This window comes from Gorilla gorilla, chromosome 1 (genome assembly GCF_029281585.2).
Source record: "Gorilla gorilla gorilla isolate KB3781 chromosome 1, NHGRI_mGorGor1-v2.1_pri, whole genome shotgun sequence".
NCBI lineage: Eukaryota > Metazoa > Chordata > Mammalia > Primates > Hominidae > Gorilla > Gorilla gorilla.
Window position 1 is genome coordinate 136,301,241 of NC_073224.2, and position 6,911 is coordinate 136,308,151.

At 34.5% G+C, this 6,911-nt stretch overlaps 1 protein-coding gene across 1 annotated transcript in view; it reads right to left on the minus strand.

Moving 5' to 3' along the window:
- Positions 1-6,911, minus strand: part of AMY2A (amylase alpha 2A) — a 50,111-nt gene that overhangs the window by 38,333 nt on the left and 4,867 nt on the right. The gene's annotated exons all lie outside the window — the stretch shown is intronic.

A 6,911-nucleotide genomic window follows, 5' to 3' on the forward strand; every position in this document is an offset into this window, starting at 1 on the left:
ATGGTTGCCTAAGCCATAGGAAAGCAGAAACACTTTTTCTCTTCCATCCTAGGTTCAGTGTCTGAGACCCTACAAATTAAACTGATCACAGACAAGTTAACAAGAAAAATAACAATTAATTATGTACATACACATAGAAATTCACAAAGAAATGTGATGCAAAGAGGCAATTAGGATTTGGGGTGTATATCTTAGACTAGCCAAAGAAAAGAAGTTTAGGGCTGCTCGGTGCAGGAGGTAAGTTATGGGAAAGTGGGGGAAGAAATGTATTCTAAATCAGGATTGTTTAATAAAGTTTCTTATGCAGATAAGTCATCAGCTATTAAGAGTTCTCTATGGAATAGTTTTCTTACAAGTACACTAGAGGGAGACGTCTTTACAAATTGAAATTTATGTCTTGCTTTTAGAAAGGTGAAAGTCAGTGAGCTAATTGCATTCTGCTCAAAAAAATTATTGTGCAAAAATGGCATATTTTGGAGGGTCATATTTTGTCCACTTCAGGATATTTTGCTGGATGCAATTCTATATTTTAATGTATTATAGTGATATTCATCATAAGATATGAAAATACTTTATTTCTTCTACAAAGAGAGCAGTATCACTAAAATCATTAGTTCCTGGTAGAATGTGGGGCTTTCTTTAATTTTATAGCATGCTTGAGTTGTCATTTGACTGACAGCTAAATCAAGGGATAATTCTATTTTTTCCCTCCCTATGGTAAAAAACAGTAAGCAGGAAGCAGGTTGTCATAAAAATCAATTATTTCGACATATGCCAATAGAAGCCTGGAGCAAGCATTGACAAATACAGGTTCACGCAAATCTAAAGCCATTCAGAGGTTGGCAGTCCTATGTGTTAGTGAGTGAATTATGATGGAATTTAGTTTCATTTAAATTACAAAGCTGGAGGCTGGGGGAGGAAGGAAGTAAACTATAAATGTAGTGTACCCTATAACTGAATAAGTTAATTCTATAGTAATATTAATAAAGGGACTGATAATTACTTCCTAGAATTTCCCAGTGATAACATATAATTATGTTGTGTAAGTACAGATATCTTTTATATTCAGAGATGACATTGCTGGTATGAACATATCAAATCTAATAAGAAAGTCTTGATAGAAAATGGATCCTTCTGTTATTGGTCACATTCTACCTTTTCATCATATTTTTCACTAGTATTCCATAAATGTGCTTCTCTAGCGTCACTGATTAACTGATCTATTTTCTGCCATTCATCTTATTTATTCCTTTGTGCTTTTGTCGTACTTTTTCTTCTTTTGGAATAAATTTCCCTCCTTTCTCTTCCTTACAAATCTCTCTTACCCATCTCAAGACCTTCCTTATCATTAAGCTTTCCCAGGCCATTTCAGCATATGTACTATCCCCTTCCTTTGAAATCAAACAACATATTTCCGTACTTTATTATGCATCGCTTTAACTATTCCTCTGTATTCTTATTAACACATCATATAGTTATACTTTGCCTTGCCAGCTATCCTCTGTACTTAAACATGGGTTACATGTTTCAAAGCACCTAAAAGAGTGCTGCGAAAAATAAATGTATGTTGCATTGGTTAATGTGGGTCTTCACTGTAATGTACAGATTTATTTAATCTTTGCTTGAGGTCATAGAGCACACATAAGAGATCTGATCATAATACCTGAGCATAACAAAGCTGTTGATAAAGTTTTGGAATTAGACTTTCCTACAAATTTTATGACCTAGAACTAAATTAGAAACAACACTAAAGTTAAGACAGCATTTTGTGTCAACTAGCTTTCAGCTAACAGTACACAGACTGAATGTGGAAAGATGTCAAACAAGAATATATTACTTTCTGCTCCAATTCCAATGCTTTGTGATTTTTCTCTTTGAGTTAGATTTTAGGAGAGTATCAGTACTGTGCTGGCCCAAAGTACTGAGAATAACAGTTACTTTTTTTTTTTTTTTTTTGGGATGGAGTCTTACTCTGTTGCCAAGGCTGGAGTGCAGTGGCATGATCTTGGCTCACTGCAGTCTCCCAGCCCCATTCAAGCCATTCTCCTGCCTCAGCCTCCCGAGTAGCTGGGACTGGGACTACCAGCATGCACCACCACTCCCGGCTAATTTTAGTATTTTTAGCAGAGATGGGGTATTGCCACGTTGGTCGGGCTGGTCTTGAACTCCTGACATCAAGTGATTCGCCCACCTCAGCCTCCCAAAATGCTGGTATTACAGGTGTGAGCCACTGTGCCTGGCCAACAGTCATGTCTTTACTGAAAAGATGAGGAGGTATGCATTTAGCCAGAACCAGTGGTTAGTATATCATATATGGTTTCTCATTTGACACAACAAACTGAGAGAGTATATATTGTTTCCATTTCACAGATGAGAAAACTAGGTTCAGATAAGTTTTTCAAAAATGTCTACTGAATTGTGAAAATATAATAATTATTCAAAAATATCTTTGAAAATATTAAAGAAAAAATAATGAGTTACATTTGGTAAATTTGCAATTATAGGAAAATAATAAATACTACTTTATTGAAGTCTAAGTGGTGTTTGTTTTACCTAAAAACCTTTCAACACACCTGTTTCTGCCTAAAAACAGATTACATGAGTGACCCTGAGCCACACTTCTTTCTTTTATCTTCAAAGTTTATGTTTAAGGACAGGACAAAATGAGCAAATAGATAATGTATAATGTGTATTTGCACATCTGTTCAATTTCTTGTGAAAGGTGTTTAAAAGTCTTTTAATATATCACTTTTCCTACTGTTTTCTTAAATATCGTTTTTATTGACACTCCTAAATGATTTTTTCTAAAACTTTATGATTTCTTACCAAAAAATTGTAAGTTGCCTCTGTTATATCTGGATTTTTTTATATCTCCCTTTGTGTGTGTGTGTGTGTGTGTGAGGAAAGTTGTAAGAGCAAACAAAACAGAAGAAAAATTGAGACTCACTTAAACTAGCCCTTAGTAAGACTGTGAAATTGTTTCCAGTCACTTTCAAAATAAAAGAAGGAATTTGCTTTGATATATTCATAAAAATAAAGTGTTCTAAAACCCTTGGTTAAAATGGTTAGAGGTTTTTCTATCTTTTCCAAAAAAAAAAAATCTCATTTTTCTAAAATGGAAAGTGATCTCTTTAAAGATTTGTATTATTGAAAATCAGTGTCATTTTGGAAGCTATCATATAGATCTAGCATTTAGGTGTACTTTATGTGGAAGCTGATTGATAATGGTGATACTAATAATCATAATAATGAGCTCACCTTGGACCGGTACTGAGCTAATGCCCCAACCATTCCCTGTGACTAGTCACATTCTATGATTGTAAGTTCGTTGGTTCAGTTTGACTTGTAAATGGAAGTCTAATTATACATAGTAATGATTTTTATCACAAAGAGTTATTTTCTCTTCTAAGAATAGAGAAATAGCTCAGTAATTTCACAGGCAGAATTAGATCTGTAGATAAAATGAAATATCTAAAGGATGAAACTGCTATTATAAATTAGTATTACAAAGTTCTAAGAACATAGTAAAATGAATTTCACATTTATTATATTCAGATGAATGTGGCATCATTTTCCCAATAATATTTTAATTATTCTTCATTTACTTACTAAGAGTATAGCTCACCAAAGAATTTACTGTTGTTATGGCTTACAAATCCTGAAAACATGATGGGTTATTGCCAAAGTAGTTGATTTCCCCATGATTTTTATGACCTGAGAAATCAGGGTTAACCAGAAATTAATTAAATTTGGGAAGAAATAGGAAAAAAATGAGAGAAACATCTGTATTCTAGGGCCATATCTTCATTAAAAATGTTCTCCTTCTCAAAAATAGATACATTTTTTTTCTCTTATTTTTCTCTTTTATTATTATCTCAATTCATTTTACAAATAATTATTGATCTCTTCGTAAGACATTCTGGATAATGTCCTGAGACTAAGGATTCAATAAAGAACAATGCAGATATTTCCCACAGTACTATGCTGAGTGATAAGAAGTACAGAGATTGCTAACAGTCATCAGGGGACTTGACCTAATACTGAATAAATATTCATGCAGGATCAGCATTTGAATTAAGATTTGAATGATGAACAGGAGTTAATTAGGAGAAGAGGTAAGAAAAGAGCATTCCAAGCAGAAAGAGCAGAATGTCTCTTGAATTGAAATTAAAGAACTAAAAATATCTTGTTGAGTTGCAGTAACTAAAAGATTAGCATGGTTATAGATCAGAAATTAAAGAGGAGAATTGAGTGAGGTAAGACTTCAAGCACAGGGTTACAAGTCCTGATAAGAATTTTGGCTTTTTATCCTAAGGTAAGTGGTGGTGGTTTTCTGATTTGAAAAGATCACTCTGATTGCATGGTAGATAATGGAATGGTTGGAGAAAGGACTGAAGTGGATGCTGATGCTGCAGTCAACCCCTCAATAATCAGCATAAGTGCACGTAAGCTATTCTAAAAGTTAAAATTTCAAGTAATAGACAGGCTTGATGTTTTATTCTCCGAGAAAAGCTCTGTAACCTCTTGTACAAATAAATTCTCTTGTACAAAAACTGATATCCCATTACAAAACCCCTTTCAAATATCCTTTTTGAAGCTTGCTAGTTTATGTCTCTAATGTTTATCTTTTCTCTCCTGCTGGGGGTAAAGATACATGTTCACCACTACCTGTGTATTAAGGGCACTCTCCTCTATTCCTCTGCTAACCACTAAAAATTCTTAAAGTGGCTCTCTGGTTACTCTCTTATAAAAATGAAAGAATGTGGTTCTGACATGTTAAGAAACTAATATGAAGTGCTCCCAGCCCCTGGCTTGTGATTACATTCTCTGTTTACATTCTGCAATGCATTTGTTATAAACAATAAAGTCTGGCTTTAAATTAAGAGTCGATAGTCTTTTCACCATATTGCTGGAAGTAAAATAGATTTTGGTCATTGAAGAAAAGGATTACTAGATAGTAGAAGTAGAAAGAGAAAATAATATAGTGAAGAAATAGAATGCAAAAATCTAAAGTATTCAGTGCTTTATTTGTTCTGGGAAATGTAAGAGAAGAGGGTTTCAAACGTAAGCCCCAGATTTCTGAACTGCAGGACTGAATAAATGGTAATGCTAGTTCCTGTGTTTGGGAGTACTTATAAAAACAGGAGCCAACCATGCTAAGAACTCAGTTAAGAGGATTCCAAAAGAGTGGAGAAAAACATACAAAAAGTCCACAACATACAATAAAAATACATGACATATTTAATAAAATGATGAAAGACCAGAATACCAAAGGCTATGGGATTGTCAAGGGAAAAGAATAGAACTGAGGTTCATGTCTGATAAGGTGTGATTTTGTAGGCTACCATGAGTGGTTAGAATTATTCTGAATGCAATAAAAATTTAAGAGTTTTAAGCATTAACATTTTAATTGGATTTAAATTGTATGAATATAATGTTTTGGTCTTTAGTAAAATAAAGGGAGACGGTAAAATAATGGAAATAGGAGACCAGTTGCAGAGTTGTTTTGGAATGCAGAGAACAGATAATTGTGACCTGGATAAAGGGGTGATAGAAGATACAAAAGAAGTGCAATAAATGAAGAGATATTTTGAAGATACAATTAATAGTTCATGCTAAGGTTTATATGAAGAGATACAGTTGTTGAGCTAAGAGAGATAAATCAGAAAATATCCTGGGTTTCTAAGCAGTAAGAAAATAATGTAGTAAAAGGTTTATGCAGGAAAAAAAATGAGGGTTCCATTTTAAATATGTTAATTATGAGATGTCTGTGGAACATGGAAGTGGTGATAACAAGCATCTGATGGAAGTATGAGGCTGAAGTCCAAGTTCTGAATTGAAGATACCTAGGTGTCCACAGAAAATATTTGTTTAAAATCCACAGAAATGATTCCAATCACCTAGAGAAGAGAAGATAAAGAAGAGAAATAGATAAAAGTTAGGACTTAGGTGGAACAGAATAAGATGATCCACCTAAGAATAAGATAAAAAAAAAAAAACCTGAAACAGAGCAATCAATGAGACAGAAGGAAACCAGGAGAGTAGAATAACATGACAAAAGGAAGATAGAGAAAGTGACTCACCATCATTAATACTGCTATGAAGTGGTTTAAGGTGAGGACAGAGAAATATATTGGACTGGTAACATAAATGTCACTCATGATGTTGACAAGAGCAGACTGAATGAAGTGATAATGGTGAAAACTGGACAGTAGAGAGATGAATAATGACTGAGGCTGAGGATGTGGAGACAGTGTGATAAAAAGAGATGTTTAATTAGGAGAGGGAGCAAGGAAATGAGCAAAGAAATATACCAAGAAGAATATCTGAGGGCGGTCATAGATGTTTTTAATTAGAAGACAGTAATACATGTAATCTAGGATGACTAATGCAGAAGAAAGGGAAAGACTGCTAAATCAAAAGAGGGAGGATAATCTAAAGTCCTCCAAAAGATAAAAATGGAATGGTGTCATTAACTTAAGCAGAGAAAATGGCGTTTCTTAGAATGACATGTACTTTCTTTATTATAATAGGAGAAAAAAAGGAAAATGCTAGGGGAAGATGCAGGACAACTCTCCAAGTGGCCTTGGAGCAAACCAGTTTTTCCTCCTCTATAACTTGTGCATCTCAAGAATAGCTGTAGAATGAGCTGGGAATGCAACATCCTGAGATAAGTCTCAGACTCTCTTACTGTGTCTCTTAGAACATTTCCTTAAGTGCTTTAGCCCAGTGTATCATGCGATGCCTGGGTTATAAAACACGGGGCAGGCTTCTTTCAAGGGTCCCTCAGCTGTGGTACAAATAGGGCATGTGCAAATGAGTCTTCAACACCCTGGGCAAATGGTCCGAGTCTTGGGAGGCTGGCTCCTCCTGAACGCCAGGTTTTTGTGTCACTTGATGCCTATCTATAA